Here is a 19,034-nt window from a genome sequence, read left to right as displayed (position 1 = left end):
ACTACAAGAAAGTAGTGGCATTAACGAAAAATATATTGTGTATGCCAAAAGTATGTTGTAGTAACATGAATAATTATTCATTGTAGTGATATCAACATAATTTTTAGAGTTGTCTAATAAAGAATAATTTCTTATTTGTTAAACTAAAAGATTTATAATTAATATACCTAGGCGACTAGCGCCTGAAAATATCTGCTTTGGTCCCGTAGGGGGTCTCCTTATATACAGGTCGGTGCGGAATTTTGAACTCGAGAGAATGTACGGGCGATGCGACGCCTAGCGGCGTCGATGCAATCTATTTATAATCCAAAATTGATTAATATATATATGGGTGAACACACCCTGACTGGCGAACCTTAGAAGGATCGCTGGAAAAACCCTGCTGAGCGACCCTAGTTATAGGAATCGATGTTGAATTTTAAACACGCAAAAGTATACTGGCGATGCACCGCGTAGCGGGCGCGAGCCGAACTCTCTCGCCGCGCGAGTCCGCGCTGCCGCCCGCACCAGCTTCTGGAAGTATGCTACACAACAAAAAAATATTTGTCTAAACAATAAGTCAAGGAGTTGTCTAAACTTGAAAAATGTTATTGTCATATCTTGTTTTATGGAGTCTATATAACTATAATAATTATAGTTGAGGCGATATTTAACTATCAACTAATAGTTGACAAATATTGTTTCTGTGACTATACTTTTATAGTATTCAGTACTATTTAGTTCCTATTACTTTGGAAAACTAGTTACAAGTAGTTAAACTGCAGAGTTGCCAAAAAAATAGTTGCCACAACTATTTAGATTTCTCTCAGTGTAGGGAAGAATTGAGACAAGAATGGGCTAGAAAGCAGAACGCGTTGAAGGAAGAAGAAATTGAGATCACATTCAGTTATTGGGATGGATCTGACCATCGTCGGAGTGTTATAATGAAGAAAGGTGAATGTCTCAGTGGTTTAGAGAACGTTTAAGTTATTAAAATACTCCAGTGTCACTTTTGGAGTAACATTGGCATGATATATAATGTTCTGCTGCATAAATTAAATTTTCACATACAGGTAATTCTATCTATTAGGTTTTTCAGAGATGTTTAGAAGTTCTGAGGCCCGAATTCAGCGAGCTTAAAACAGTAATGGCAGATCAGTTAATGTATGTCAAGGAGAATCTTATATTACCGCACCATTATACGTTTTACTGCAACTGTAACTGATTTTATTGTAACTAAGGTAAATATACTAAATGATAAAACTTATGAAGCAATATCACAATGTTGGCATGTTATTTTAATGTATGTAATATTGCGATTAGGCACGAGGAAAGAGCAGGCCTCTGTTCACATTTGACGTTCACGATGATATTCGTATTATGCACGATGCTTCTGTCGAAACCGAGGAATCACATGTCGGAAAAGTTTTACTTAGGTATTTATTATTAAAAAAATATTTTGCATAATTCTTTTTTATGTTATTTTTTTATTTTTTTCATTAGATCATGGTACGAGAGGAACAAACACATTTTTCCAGCGAGTAGATGGGAACCTTTTGATCCAACGAAAAGTTACGACAAGTATACAGTGTCAGATAAAAATAGGAAGAAAGCTAAAATCTGATCTTAGATTCAACGAATTGTCCAATTTTGTTTAAAGGATTCAGATTCAAGGACTGTAAATATTATAACCAGATAAATAACTTTGTTTCATTGTACATACAATTGATTCATTATAAAACAGCTGATTATATATATATATTATAATCTATTTTATAATGAATATATATATATATATATATATATATATATATATATATATATATATTGTAGCTACATTGTATTTTTAAGGACTGTGATTTTAATTCATTTAGTTATGTGATAATATTTAATTCATTTACTCGATTATGTAGCTCTACTAAATAGTTAAGTTTTTGCAAACATTTAAAGGGAAAATAAAAATACATGAATAGTTTAATGACTTGAATATAATAATTACAATATGAAAATACAAAACCATATTTTAATTCATTCCGATACAGAAACAGTATTAAAATATTAATCCATGATCAGATCCTCTAACAGAAATCTATTTACAAATATTAGATGTATCATCTCTTGTCATTTCTTGAAGATAACTGTACAAAAATAAATATATACAATTATATCGATTATAATCACATTTTATTCATAGATTTGATACAAGTTGGATCCATGTATGTAATATTTTTGGGAAAATGGTCCATTATAATAAACTTTTTCTCAGTCGATCTGTTCAAGCAGTCAAGGAATCCGAACCAATAAATAACTAGTCCAGACCCGAATCTGTTCCAGTAGTTTCCAGTTTCGCATCGTTTTATATTTTTCATGTGTTTTTAATATATGAATTATTACTTATTTGGAAATTAATAATTAGTGGATAAGGAATAATCACATTGTCAGGTAAATTTTTTATTTTAAAAATAATAATTGATTTAATATAAATAATTTAATTATTGCAGATAAACATGATTTAAAAAACATGTTACTATTATATATATATATATGATATATATGTGTATTTGTATCTACCTAACATAGAGAATCCACAAGAATAACATTAAATATAATAAATACGTATTTAATAAATTTCAAAAATAGGAGACAGTAGTTCTATATTATAACTATTATTACATTTAATGTTATAGCGATTCTCTATATAATACGAATATAAATACACATATATGTATATTTGTAAAAAATAAGAGGTTTTATATATATATATATATATATATATATATATATATATATATATATAAATTTAATAAAAATTTAATTCGTTGTTATTGTCAATTTGTGAATAATTAAGAAATAAAAAATGGAAATTTTTTGCCGATACTTGCTTATCACTACAAAATGCATGATATCAGTACAAAATTACCTTTTTCAAAAAAAGGTAAAAAAAAAGGCGCCAAGTACACGCGCAATGTATGTTGTAAATATAAAAATCTTATATGGTAGTAGCTTTATTTCTTCCTAACAAAATAATTCACAAAATTGCGTTACCTAACTCAACCCAAGTGATATATATTTTTTATATTTTTCAATTTTATATTTTTCTCCCTAACAGAATAATTCACAAAATTGCGTTACCTAATTCAACCTAAGTGATACGTATTTCAAAAAAAGATGTGAAATTTTTAAATTGCGCCAATTGCAAAGAGAATATATATACTTTGAAAAATAATTGTTGTGCAACTACTTTTAAAAAATAAAACAAAATTGTGTTACCTAACTCAGCCCAAGTGGTATGTATCTTTGTATTCCTGAGAGTCTTTCTATCAACCCAAGTGGTAGTAGTTTTAATTCTCCTTGATAAAATTATAATATTACAAAGAATTACTTTAATCACAAAGAATTAAAGAGATAATATAAAATAAAAATATTTTATTAAAATAAAATAAATAAATTTTTCTTGTAAAAAACTTGGCGCTGCGGAGGCTCTTATCCAGACAAATTTGCATAGCGCATAAACATAAGAAATTAATTGGTTTATACGTATATGTGCAAAAGGAAATAGACCAATCCATCTCTTTATGCATATGCTTATGCACCTATGCAAGTTTGTCTGGGTTGACCTTAAAAAAGCAGCGCCAAGTTTTTTACAAGAAAAATTTATTTATTTTATTTTAATTAAATATTTTTATTTTATATTATCTTTTTAATTCTTTGTGATTAAAGTAATTCTTTGTAATATTATAATTTTATCAAGGAGAATTAAAACTACTACCACTTGGGTTGATAGAAAGACTCTCAGGAATACAAAGATACATACCACTTGGGCTGAGTTAGGTAACACAATTTTGTTTTATTTTTTAAAAGTAGTTGCACAACAATTATTTTTCAAAGTATATATATTCTCTTTGCAATTGGCGCAATTTAAAAATTTCACATCTTTTTTTGAAATACGTATCACTTAGGTTGAATTAGGTAACGCAATTTTGTGAATTATTCTGTTAGGGAGAAAAATATAAAATTGAAAAATATAAAAAATATATATCACTTGGGTTGAGTTAGGTAACGCAATTTTGTGAATTATTTTGTTAGGAAGAAATAAAGCTACTACCATATAAGATTTTTATATTTACAACATACATTGCGCGTGTACTTGGCGCCTTTTTTTTACCTTTTTTTGTTATATATTATTTTTATATATATATTATTTTTGTTATATATAACTCGCAAGCGTAAACAAAAAGAACTGCGTAGTCGAAAAAGTCATAGCAGTAATAGGCGTTTTGTATAGATTTTCTGATAGGATTTCTGTGTGGAAGCTTACTTTTCTTTATATCCGGTGACATGAAACTGATTTTGAGTCAGTCTTTGGCTTCCAAACCAAACATGTGACTACACAAGTTTTTAGTTAACATCATAGGTGAAAATAAACTTATTGACTTTTTTATATATATACATCACGTAATACGTGACAAAATGACTTGTTCACGTTGTGATTCTCCGACAAAGAGTGATGGCAAAAAGACCCGTTTTTTCGCCCATTTTTTGGACCTCGAATTTCAAACTTTTTTTTATGCCAAATAGTACTATATGATGGGACATTAATCCCAAAGAAATTTTAAAATGAGCATAGGCCACGGTTTCGGAGATATGAAGGGGTGAAAGTGATGGTTTCTCATAATCTATGAAAGTACACGAAACTCTTCAAGTGTTCATACCAAGGAATAAAACATATATAACGAAGTGAAACATATCATTTCTTATAGATTTTTTTTACGCCGGATTCAAATATATGACCTTAGTTTTCGTCTAGCATGCAAACTCCCCAAGATAGACGGAGTTGAAGTGAAACTTGACACCGCCTTTCATGAATAATCGTGCTGCTTTTTTACTGCAATTTCCCTTGCCTCTCACATATGGGGTCCAACCAAACACAATGCAACATGTAACGTACAGGTTAGTTGTAATTTGCAATATAACACGTGTGTTCTATTGCATTTATATTGTTGAGTAAGAAATTACAACTAACCTGTATGTTACATGTTGGATTGTGTTTGCTAGGGTCTTTTTTTAATGTGAGTACCCTTGCCTCACAGATTGGGGTGCTTTTTCAATGTGAGTCCTCTTGCCTCTCATATATTGGGGTGCTTTTTTAATGTGAGTCCCCTTGCCTTTCACAGATTGGGATGGCGACAGAAAATACCCTCAATAATACTTCAGCCACGCATTCTTCCTTATGCAATACACCCTGACTGGAAATCAACACTTTCACCTCTTTGTATCTTCGAAACCGTGCCTATGCTCATCTTGAAATTTTACTGAGATTAATGTTTCATCTAATAGTACTATTTGCCATGAAAAAAAGTTTAAAATTTAAGGTCCAAAAAATGGGCGAAATTTGCCATCACTCTTTACCGATGAATAAATTGAAATTTTTCTTTAACATTTTAATTTTTATATAGTTCTTTCTTATTAATCGGACGATGAGAAAGATCTTTGTATATTGAAGTAAATGCTTGGACGGGGGAAGGGCTTCACCTTTAACATCGAAAAAGTGCAAACACGTCTTACTTTTTACTGTTTTCGAGCACAATAAGATATGAACCACGAGATCATTCTAAGATATTCTACAATCCTTGCTCTTTTTTCTATTTTTAGTCACATATATCTGCAACTTCGAATATCTTAGGAACTATATAAAAGAGCGTCGTCTGATTTAAAGTGTATTTTAATTTATAGGAATTAAACCTCCACAATATATGTCAAGATCAAGTTTATTCGTGCTGTGTAAGTTTTTCTGTAATAATTTTTTTTTATTTGTTATCTTAATAATAACATTTTTTAGTATCAAGCATATTATAATTAATTAAATTTTCGAAATTATTGTTTAGATAAATAGAAAAAAAGAAGAAAATGTAATAAATAGAGAAGAAATTATGATTTTTACGAATTTTACGATTCAAGATTTATTATCAAAGTTCGATAACTTAATATTTATTTAATATATACTTATATCTATCTTAAACAATTTTTAATCTTTGTGTTTCATACACATAGAATTTAGAATAAAATTTTATTTATAATTTTATTGTAGAAAACGTTTAGAAATCAAAAGAATACACATCTTATAAAATATATGCATACATTAAAATACACATCATATAAAATAAGATTTCTGTCCTGAACTTTGACGCGAATTATAGATTATCTAAATATATTTAACATACGTTAATCCACTTTAATAGCTTTCTGTGTTTGAAAGTTATTATAACTCTTTTATATAATAATTTTCAACTGTATCTAATCTCCAAATTACAAAATATTTTATTTTTTAAGATTTACTTTTATTACGTATAGGTATAATAAGATGTTGTAATTTTATTACATTTCATTGTTTGTGTTTTAAGGGTTTTTTTTAAAGACAATTTAAGTAAAACTATAAAAATTTGTTTTTTTTTTTCAATGTCGTAAAGCTTTTGGCAATACCTGATAATTATTAAAGTAACATTATCAAAGAATAGAACAAATGAAAACAATTAAAATAGTTTATATAAATATGAAATATTATTGAACTTATTAATGCATTCCACTTGGATAGGTGTTAATAGTAATGTGGATGGGTAGTGAAATTATTTTGCGGTAGTGGTCAGATTCGAAAGGGGCATCGGCATTCAAGACCACTGCCGCGCTGGTGATATCCGCTTATAATTCCAGACAGTGGTGTGCACAACCGCTCGAAGTTCCGATGAAATTACTCGAATTACTGCCAGTACCCAATCAGTCTTTTACCTCGAAGTCTTGCAGTCTAAATTTTCATTGGTTTAAAAGCATTTACCGATATACAACAAAGAAACATTTAATTTAATTTTATTTTACAGGAACTTAATTTAACTTGAACCTTTAATTTAAAGTCACATACAAAAGAGACTACGCGATAACAGAATCGAATTCAAGTATAAAGAATCAGTAAGTTGCATGAAATATCGTTGTAGATATTACTATTAAATATTGTTTATAACATGGAATGTTTTGTAATAATTATTTAAAATATTAATAATTTTATATTTTGTTTAGAAATAATAAAAAAAATTATTATTATTAATGATCATTTTTTAATAATAATAATAATAATATTTCATATGTCACATAAACATATAGAAAAGAGTTTGTTTTTTAAATCATTAAGTTTGATTTTTGACGTGGAAATTACTTTGAAATTTTTATTTTTTAATAGTATAACTTTTGCCTTGTTCTACTTAAATGACTGGATATAATGTCGATGAAAATTTTCGGTCAATGTATTTCCACACATGCGCGCAACGATAGTCCCGAGAAAATGCGTGTTGCCGTCGTAAGTTTTTGGCGAAAAATTCGCTAAATTTTAGTTAGAAAATTCACGCGATACAGCGAAATTCTTCGAAATTTCGTGAATACCGATGACTGCGGTTTGCTGATAGTAGTTTCAGACATATCTCAGCGTAATATGTATCTTTGCGAACTTAAACTTGACATTCCCATCGTGAAAATGATAGTCGAGGTTTTCCCTTACCCTTCCTTGTTAAGAGTAATCGGTGCAACATATCATGTGCGGTGCGAAATCACAGTGACACAGTTTCTATAATATAGTTGCGATTGTCAATTATAATATTATTCACGATTTCCATGAAATTAAATGAAAATTTTCGTTGCACCAATACCTCTCGTTCCAACAGCCGGTGATTTTATGCACTTCAAACTACAATTTTATTATGTAGTATATATTGCGCCGCTGAACTCATATTTCACATTCCTCCAATGTGCATTGCAAAAATACGCTAATCGATAAACAAAGCAAAAGTTAGTACGAAAGGGTCAATAACATTTTCTGTGTGTGTGTGTGTGTGTGTGTGTGTATCGCATATTTTACGAAGTTATTTTAATAATTTCTCCTTAACAAGATTATTATATCACAAAATTATGTTACCTAACTCAACCCAAGTGACATGTATTTCAAAAAAAGATGTAAAATCTTTAAATTGCGCCAATTGCAAACAAAATATATGTATTGCTTTGAAAAATAATTGTGTAACTACTTTCAAAAAATAAAATCCAAGTGGTACATATCTTTGTGTTTCCATTAAACGATCTTCCTATTCCAACCCAAGTAGTAATAGCTTCTTAATTCTCCTTAATAAAATTACAATATTACAAAGAATAATTTTAATTACAAAGAATTTAAGAAGTAACAGTACAAAATAAAAATATTTAATTAAAATAAAATAAATAAATTTTTTTTGTAAAAAAACTTGGCGCTGCTAGAGTTCGAAATTTAAACATTAAAATTTAAACATTAGTACTAAAATTTTTGATTGAATAAAAAAACTAACATAATTTAGGAAAAAATGTGACAAGAGTAAAAAAGTAGCGCCAAGTTTTTTTTACAAGAAAAATTTATTTATTTTATTTTAATTAAATATTTTTATTTTGTACTGTTACCTCTTAAATTCTTTGTAATAGTAAATAATAATTATCATAATTTACTACAGAATCCCCGTTTACGTGGAGGAATTATCGTATAAGTTACTACAAAAGTAACGCTCGCGTAAACATAGTAACGGTCACGACTGTCACTACATATCTCCGACCCGCGTGCGCTGATATTTCGCCTCTTGTGACACCCATATCCTAATTTCGTGGCACTTCGATCCTTGCGTGACGCGACCGAAATTCGGAATTAAACGATCGTAGTATTTAACGATGAGAAACCACGGTGTTACGCGCGAACGCGATATGTATTTCTAGGTTATAACTGATGACTGAAGCGTCCACAATACACAGAGTAAGCGTGGAGTAAGGAGTAAGAGTAGGCGTAAGAGGGCTATTATATGCCCGATCTACAATAGCTGTAGTAAGCTCATAGTAAGCCTCAAGCCGTAAGAAATTGACCAATTACAGGCGAATGTGAGGAGAATGATCGACTGTGATTGGTCAATTTCTTACATCTTGAGGCTTACTACAGCTTACTACAGCTATTGTAGATCAGGCATTATGCCCGATCTACAATAGCTGTAGTAAGCTGTAGTAAGCCTCAAGATGTAAGAAACTGACCAATCACAGTCGATTATTCTCCTCACATTCGCCTGTAATTGGTCAATTTCTTACGGCTTGAGGCTTACTACAGCTTACTACAGCTATTGTAGATCGGGCATAAAGCCTGTTGCATCCTGATTGACCGAGCGTAAGTGTAACAGTAAGAGTAGGAGTAAGAAATGAAATTAATTTATTTTGTTTACGCTCTTACGCTTACGCCAGCTTTCTTAAACCAGAAATAGCCCTCTTACGTCTACTCTTACTCCTTACTCCACGCTTACTCCGTATATTGTAGACGACGCTTGACAGCGCGCTGTCCGCGCGAACGCACTAAGCGACGAGTGCACACGTACGCGTATATGCTGTCTCTTTTCAGTGTAGCAACATTGTCATGGAGGGGACCCGGGGGGACGTTCGAGATAGAGTCAGATGTTCTCAAACGCCATCTATCGAGGCAAAAGCAACCGTACGTACGGCGACGACGACGACGACGACGACGACGACGACGACGTTTCTTAATTGTAAAATTTAACATTTCGGACTTTGCGTCGTAATATCTCCGTTCGTAGGGCACGTAGCGGAAAAATTAAAACACTCTTATTACATAATTCAAATTCAAGCTATCGATCAAGCCTACTTAGAACTTGATCCGTTCATTCGTTATTGAGAATCTCAAAATCTCGGGTACTCGCAACTCGTGCGTTCGCGTAAAAGAGTCACGGTGCGGTCTCGCTTTGCGTGTACTTGGCGCGAGACACTACCGTGTCTCTTGATTTCTTGCGAAATAAACACGATTGCTAATAACTCGATAATTAGTTGACTCATAGCATACCTAATAAATCGATAATTTTGTTAGAACTTTAAACATTGTCTCGTCTCTTTATTTTTAAGTATTAGTTCCTTTTAATTATGTAATGTTTTAATTTTTTTAGTTTTATCTGATATGAAAGATATATTATACCTATGTATATTTTCAGTATTTTGTATCTTATATACCAACTTTATAATATCATATTGCAAAAACATTTATTTTTAACTTCTTTCTCTCTTTACCATTTAATATGCAGATTACATTACTTTTATTTAAAATTTATAGAGAGAGAGAATTACAAAAACAAAAGCTTTATTAAATTATTTTCGTATATCGCAATTTGAAGATATCTTTATAAAATAAAACAAGACTTTTTCGATAAACTCTTACCAATAAATTCTTTGTAGTAACAAAAAATGCTATTTTTAATGAGTGACGTGTTATCGGTGTTATTTTAAATGGTATCTTCGTAGAAAATTTCGGTATTTCTTTTACGTGACATGAAATTATTTGTCAAAAAATATTCAAAATAAGACTTAAATAGTTTTCTGCACATTATAGTAAATAAGTTATAGTAAAGTGTATGACGTTTGCACTGTCCAATAATTATTGTATCGCTTGTCTCTCCTCCTCGACGGAATGGCAGCCCGTCAGGAGTGTATCCCTTGCCACGAACCCCTTCTACTTTGCCGTTCGGATTCGGCGTTAAACTGTAGGTCCCATGTGCTTGTGTACAACCTGCGTGGGTGCCACAAGCACATAACTTTGAGGCCTTGGGGGAGGCCTATATAGGTCCGACTCGAACTGTTGCGCCATTGAAATGAAATATATTTATGAAGTTGTTCAAATTCTTACAACGGTATTATGTACATTAATTTTCAGTTATTTTTGTCTTTGTAAATATATTTTTCTCAGTTAGAAATATATATTTGTTGTAACTTATATGGAATTTTCTCAGCAACTTTTACCTTCTTATATTTGTTCGAACTACTAAACTTTACTGCGATATGAATACAAACTTAGCTATTTTATTCATACAAATAATGAATATTTACATACATTCTTATTTATTTAATACCTGCAATTGAAGATCTATTATACGCTCTTCAATAAGTTATATCTAATTGTAAATTATTACATAGCATAATGTGCGATACTTTTTATCGCATATATTAACAATTTAAAATGTTAAGATACCTTAATTCAACTTTTCTCCAAGCTTTTGCAGTTTTCAATCTTTTTACATACAAGACTTGCAATAATAACAATTTTGTTAAAAAAAATGTGTATAAAAATAAATTATTTTGACGGAAATAAATTAAGTTCGTATTTTCATTATTCTAGTTGTGCACTAAAATATTTTTTTATTAAATATAATTTTCTAAATCTGTTACTTTTCAATTCTATGATTTGATTATTAAAATTTACTGCTGTGTATTAAATTAAAACTTTAAAATCATGTAAACTAATAATATCTCTTTGTTTCTGCTATACTTTATTGCTACCTTGAAAAAGATATACATATATGAAAATTTTGCTTTATACAAAGAGACATACTTACTAAAATTTTTTCTACAAAAATTTTCGTCCATTTCGTAAAATCGCCGAGCACTTCATAATATTACAAAAGATTAAAAGCTGATGTATTATGCACGTATATTTGACATTCACAGACTTTTTACTTGAACAAATGGTAAAGATATTTCTATATAGTGAGCTGTTTATTGTCTGTTTTATAAATTTTTTTTGTTCAAAGGAATTAATAAAATTAAAAAATGACATTATTTCCACGAAAAGCGTTTGCTTCTGTAAATTTTAACATTAAGTTTTCCTTTGTTAAAAAAGTATTCTTTGCAATTAAATTATAAATATTGCCATTTAAAAGAATATAAATAGATAAACAGATTAATAAATTTATATTATCCATTAATCGAGGAATACGCTGCAGAGCAATTACTTTACAGTTCGGTTTCTGTGCAAAAAATGTAATTAAAAAAGAAAGAAATTTTTGAATATTTAAATTTTGAAAATAACTGTTGCATACTTTTTTTTATAACGATTATCTTGTTTTTTTAATTGTTGTATCTAATACAAATAAAATAATAATAGAATGACTGGAAATCTCATATATATATATGTCTACATTATGAGAAACGTATATGCATTTCTGAATCAAGTTGAGTATAATTACATGAATTATATAATAATTACAATAATTGGTTTGTTACAGTGCAACAATAAAAAATGAAATAACATTGAATAATAAATCTGATCTTATCAAATAATAACAGCGTTTTTCGCTTTTTTTTTTACTAAAATAACGTTAACTACTAAAGAAAATCGGCTATAGCGTTCAAGTAGCAATTAATCAAAAACTGTATACCTAAATTTCTGGAAAAATAAACAAAAAAAACATCAACTACATAAAACGCAAGCCATGGGCGTTTCAAATTTTTTTTTAGATACGCGGTTAAACGAAAAGTCACAAACACCTATTTTTCGTACCATTCTTCCGTCCGTTCGTCCGGTCGTCTATTCGTTGACTCAACGTACTTCCGTTCCGCAATTCGACTCGGCACATACATACGTGCTTCCGGCCGACATTCTGTAAATTTCATAGCTACCTACATAGGGGGATATCTCGTGTGATTGTTCTGGTACAGCCACGGCTAGGACTCTAGTTCCTCCTCCGTTCCTGCGAACAGGGACGATTTCGACGACAACGATGTCGACGATAACGACGACAGCGACGACGACGACGACGACGATGACGATGATGATGCCGGACATATATCTACCCACCTGGCCGGTTCCGCGCGCGTCCCAAATGATGGCCCTGGACACGACTCGTTCTGATGACCGTATCGACCGCATACGAATTGACGAGCTCGGCCTGCGTAGCGGGTAGAGCCTCTCGCCGACAAACCGTGATAAGTTCAGATTATTACACACGGGGTACCGACTCTGACGTGCCGTTGCGGCGGTGCAGGATTAAATTGCGCCGCGGCACGACGTCCTACTTCGTATTACGCCCCGGCGAAAGCGACATACGCGCGCATGTGTGTGTGTGTGCGTGTGTCAAGATACGCGTGTAATCTCGAATGAATGCATTTCTAGGTCCGGTACGTACCTATTCACGTTTGCGATTGCGGCGCGTGCGCATTCGAACAAATGGCTGATTTGTTAATTAATTGACAATTGACACTGACAGCTAGCCCGCGAATTTTCGGTTTTGTCTTTGATGAAGAAGCGAAGAAATGATGCTTTCGGCTTATATATATTCGCTTATGTAGAATCAAAAATGTAGCATGGATTTGCGACATGTAAGAGATTCGTCGGAGGTTCAAAGCGATACCCAACTAAGGAGTGATATCGATTTTTTTTTTATCAAACGGCGAGCTGCAAGAAGAAATTTTATTGCATATTTAGGTTTTTCTCCATTTAGAGTAGAAATATCATTTACATCCCTAACAGCAAGTGTATATTCTGAGAATGTTTAGAGGATATTATAAAGTATAAGATATTATAAAGATGTTCTCAGTACCTATATTGAGTATATCCTTAATATATTTTATAGATATACAAGATATTATTGCTGTTAAGGATCGTGTATGGATATAAAATCAATAAATCGCACTCTGAATGCTTGACGCCTTTGTATATACTGAAACTGAGAACTTTGTTACTTCTTTTTATTGTTTTATCGTAAACGTATTATAGATGCAATTTGTATGTGTTAAAAATAGTGAAAGTTAGAATGATCTTTAATCAGTTTTATTTTTTAAGTAAAACTTCTTTCTTAATTTTCTTCAAATTTTAATATAAAGTATATAAATAAATTAAAAATGTCAGTAACATCGCAAGATCTCTGAAATTAAGTGTTATGAAAGAGATATACGTAGGATTAGTTTAATTTTTAATACGAGGAGATTAAGAGATTAAAAAATAAGACGCCCACGGCAATAATCTTATTGGAATATTATTTTCATTATCGTCCATGAATAATGTGATCTATAACCTCGGAGTTACCTGGTTAAATTACTTGCTGGTTCTAAGATGACAGTCATATTATCTATCCAAACTAAAATTTTTGAATAAAATTAGCTTTTGATGCGACATATTACGTCGACCGGAATAGGGTTTAACTTAACGTAGGAAATTCTCTCTCTCAGCGATCTATACACAGCTGACAAAATCCGGCATCATGCGCGCTCTGGCGAAGATAAATGCATCTGCTATGCGTAAATAGCATGCATGCATAATTTGGAGGTTCATGATTGTATATGATTTGCGCGGCATACTAATGCACTAAATTGGACTACGCTGCAAATTAGATGGGTGTTTGTGCGCGGGGAAAAGGTAACGTCGATGGTGCTGATAGTCGGGACGTGCTGTGAATTAAGCGATAACAAACATAAAGATTGCAGAACGAAGAGTTAATCCTCTGCGGATGAAGCGCGAAATGAGTATTTGTAAATGACAAAATGATTGCGACGAACGATCGGAACGGATTGGACAAATAATACGGCTCGAGCTTTTCCCATAACGAGCGACAAATTGCGTTTAAAAATTTGTACGCATTGAAACGCGCCAATGTTATGCATACGTTGCACACCTCTTGCCGCATTTCTACAACTTTGCCCCACGGTATTGCGTAAATGATTTTGTCATTGAGTTATGAGTTACCGCTTCGGTGATTGTCAGGTTAATGCTATCAGCAGCCCCAACTTTGGCCGCGTTTCGAAATTTCCCGTCAAAGTTGTGAACGTCATACCGTCGTATTTTTCTCTAACGGATGATGCATAATGATAATGTAACGATCCTGTCGGATTCAGTAGCTCATTTCGCACGTTACTCTGTGCGAAACGTAAGCTCGAATGCAGAGACAAGCTTAATTGACGCCGGCAGCGCAACGAGCGCGCGATGCTCAGTATTTACTCTTTCAGACGGAACTTGGTAGTACAAACAACACTTAAATAACGCAGAATTTTTCGACGAAATCTTGCAGAATTTGAATTTTAAACATAAACAGCTTCTTCTAATTGTCAAATATATATTACATAACACTTCAACGAACTTTTAAGACACACACGTCAAGATGGAGAAACATGTCGTTATTTATTATTTTTTCACGTTATACGCGCAAAGAGAAAATGGTTCTCTCATGAAACCGCTATGGTAGAAGCGCATTATCACTCTTTCGAGGGTAAGAAGAGAGTACGACAATGGTAGTGTTTGCAGCATCAGAGTTTACGTAAACATTTTACAAAAGCGCGCACGTTTCTCCCGGCGTGCCCGGAGGTGAGGAAAATGCACTTCACTAAGCAAGCGTTTTATATAAATGTATACGGAAGATATGCGATAGTCGCAATAAACATGTTGTCTGTTTATTGCGAGGTAAAAAGGAAAACCCAGCGAAGAGATCAGGCTGCAAAATATCGTACCTTAATGTCATGCCACGGGTACGGCTAGTCCTCCAAGAGACAACTCGGTTAGGATCCCCACTAGGATTTGCTGTTCCTCTTCGATCAGTCTGCTTTCCGAAACTTTCCAATTTCATCGTGATTGCATAAGATGCACGAGACTTCGGTAGAACTTTGTCAGATATCGTCGGGTAACTTCGAGATAAATATTAACGATACAGGCATCGAGAAGAAACCGGGCGCATCCATAAAATACGTTTAAATGTAAAGAAGAAGCGATTCGAATTGGAGAAGAAATGCTGAAGTAAAATTAACATGAGAAATTATGTGCTGGAAATGACGAATGAATTTTACGTTTGTAAAAAGTTTAATACTCTTGTTAAATAACGGATTTGTTACATATTACTTCCACATATTTCGTTTTTTCGATGATAATAATAATAATAATAGTAATAATAATAATAATAATAATAACAGAACGTACCTCGTACGAGAGTAAATCGATGGTACAAGAGTGGACAAGATATAGCTGTGCACGCGGATACAAATTTCCGAGATTCGAAGAGCAAGTCTCCTTGAGGATCCTAAACAAGCCACTGGCCTGAATGTAGGTATACACTCTTAAGCATGTGTCGCCAAAAATTGGAGGTACACGTTGAAATTTTGTCCCTACGTAATTACGAGGGACATAAGTCACTCTTAAGCATGTGTCGCCAAAAATTGGAGGTACATGGTACCTCGAAGTTAGGAAGTACGTTATGGGCAACGAATATTCACCCGACAAAAAAAATTATTTATTTCGAAATTTTATTATTATTTTTTAACTAAATTTGTTTCTTAAGATGCAGTCTATGATTATAAATATTTTTTTGTATTTGAAAAACACACTTACCTTGGTGGGATTTGAACTCGGGACCTCTGCATCGTGAGCCAACTGCCTTACGTGGTCGACTACTTCTTAATTTGAAGTAAACGTTATATATAGTCTACATATGTCATACCAGCGCAAATATATAATTTTTCAAAAATTATCTTAAGAAACAAATTCAGTTTAAAAAGAGTAATAAAGTTTCGAATTGGATATATAATATAATATTGCCCGCTGCTATTCGCGAATGTCTTTCGTTCAACAAATGTCGCGATCATGCCATGGTTGGCTATATACGTATACGAGGTACGTATGTAGGAGGTATATACGGAAAGCCCCCTAAAAAACTGTACCTCCTAAAACTGTACCTCCTATGTCGTTCGTGCACGCGTCCGCGTCGAGTGCTTCGCGAATGTCTTTTGTACGAGGTACATATGTAGGAGGTACACATTTGTACGAGGTACATATGTACGTACGAGGTACGTATGTACGGGGTACATACGGGAAGCCCCCTAAAAAACTGTACCTCCTAAAACTGTATCTCCTAAAAAATTGTACCGTGAATTTATAAATGCGGTACCTCCAATCGGTACCTCCTCCTTTATCAGTACCTCGTGTATTCCGTACCTCGTGCTACTGTACCGGGAAAAGTATCTCCTAGCAGCATGTAACTCCAAATGTCATTTCCATTTAGAAATTAGTACCTCGAATTTGGAGATACTACGCGGTACATGCTTAAGAGTGTACAGAGGATTATAAGCGAATACAAGCGCGATTATATTTGCATACGTTTGGGAGATATATATCTACTCACAAGACTGCATTGCAGGATTATCATAATAAAATGAACATTTAGCGTAGATTGAATGCGTCATAATCTGGATCAAATTGAAACATTTCACTAATGATGGGCTTTATGTAATGCACCATTATTAAAGCTTTCTCGGAATTACTTTCAAATCCTTGAAACAACATTTTTTAATATGTATTTTGCTATTTTGTGTGTGCTGAGACTTTTAAATCTGTTCTTTCAAAAATGTCTCTTTTATTATGCAATTATTATTGTTACCTGTGCATTTGTAGTAGATCGCTACAACTGGTTGCATACGTTTGTTTTATAATGCATTATCATTAAAAAGCTTTCTCGAAATTATTTTTAAGATATATTGTTACCTATATTTATAGATATATACTGCATAGCACATGTTTGTTTCATAACCTTTGACAAGATTTGAAACTATTTTGTTAATGTTTAAATAATTTACAAATCAAATGTTTTATGCAGTTGCTAAATTATGGTAAACTGAAATGATTGTTTAATTAAATTAATTAGTTCAAATATTCTCCCAACTTAATACAGTCCATATACTCAGCGATCAAAGCTAATATTAACTGTGTGTATCGTTTAGTATAATTTAGATTTGCAAATATTTATTTTATAGCACTATGCTATGTAAATAAATAATATTGAACAAAAAACAAAAACAGTGTTCTACAGATTTCTAAAATATTTTAATTTGTATACATACATGTATTGTACATTCAATATTATTTATTTACATAGCATAGTGCTATAAAATAAATATTTGGAAATCTAATATATATATATATATATATGTATATATATATATATATATATAATATATTTTTGTTTGAAAAGTAAGTAGTAGCATAACAGTTTTAAAATAGATAAACTTAAGTACATACTTTTAACTAATTTTACATCACACGTGCGTGGAAAGTGGCACAGTGCGTGTCACGCGCGTAATGTGCCACTTTTTACGCACTTGTAATATAAAATAGGGTGTGTAACACGTGTGTTAAGTTGAAAATTGGACGTGCGGGTGATCGCACTCGCCTCCAGCTCGTGCGTCCACTCCGCACGTCCAATTCCAAACTTACAGCACTTGTTACACAAATAACTATTATATAACACGTGCGTGGAAAGTGGCCCGTTACGCGCGCGCCATCTGTGCGACAAATAGCCAATTCCATACCGAGAAATCCTCCGCTCAAACAGTGCGATAATGTTCTCATTCCCAGTCTCTGCGAGACTGTGCGGGAATGAGAACATTACCGCACCGTTTCGAGCGGAAAATCTCTCGTGTGGAATCGGCCATCCGTCACGAGGGCGCGCGCGCAATGGGCCACTTTCCACGCACTTTGTAATATAAAATAGGGTGTGTAACACGTGCGGGCTGAGAATTAGACACGCGTGCGGTGATCGCACTCGCCTTCGGCTCGTGCGTCCATTCCGCACCCGTGTCCAATTCTCAACTTTCCGCACTTGTTACACAAATAACTATAGAGTTATTTTTTCTTAATAAATAAATAAAGATTCCAACTTTTAATATAAATATTAGTGTTGTAAATAAAAATTTCAAGATTCTTTTTCGCGAATAATCTGAAAAAATAAAAATAGCAAAGTCTTTTTGAATTTAATTTTGAATTGTCAGTTTTTTATTATGTATTTATAAATTGTTATAACAAATTAATATATTAATATTAGCAATATTAACTAAAAGGTTTCAACAACAAAATCGTTCAATCAGCTCACCTTCGTAACTTTTCAATTTTATTTTCTTGCACTTTTTTTATTGCATAAAGCGGATTTCACCTCTAAACCAAGTTTCGAGTGTAAAAGAAACTGCGCTGTGATTCTGAAGAACTAAGACTGTCAGGTATTTCGTAGATTCGCGCGCACGAACTTTTGCGACAAATACACCGGAAGTCGACCGAGAAACTCGATCGTCGTGTACGTTTGACCCCAAATGGTTACCGTCCTGTGAGAGGTATCGACTTTTTCTTTACATTCTAGCAAAAATGGAGTCCAATTGTGGGATATACATAAATTTCCACCGGCTTACATCTTTTTTGCTGTGAACGTTTA

At 32.5% G+C, this 19,034-nt stretch overlaps 1 pseudogene; it reads left to right on the top strand.

The window, feature by feature from the left end:
* Window positions 1–833: 833 nt before the first annotated feature.
* Window positions 834–2,545, top strand: LOC139813367 (protein FAM50 homolog; annotated as a pseudogene).
* Window positions 2,546–19,034: the final 16,489 nt, after the last annotated feature.

The sequence above is a fragment of the Temnothorax longispinosus genome, chromosome 5 (assembly GCF_030848805.1).
Source record: "Temnothorax longispinosus isolate EJ_2023e chromosome 5, Tlon_JGU_v1, whole genome shotgun sequence".
Lineage (NCBI taxonomy): Eukaryota > Metazoa > Arthropoda > Insecta > Hymenoptera > Formicidae > Temnothorax > Temnothorax longispinosus.
The sequence above is the reverse complement of the archived record's forward strand: the minus strand, read 5'-3'. Positions and strand labels throughout refer to the sequence as shown.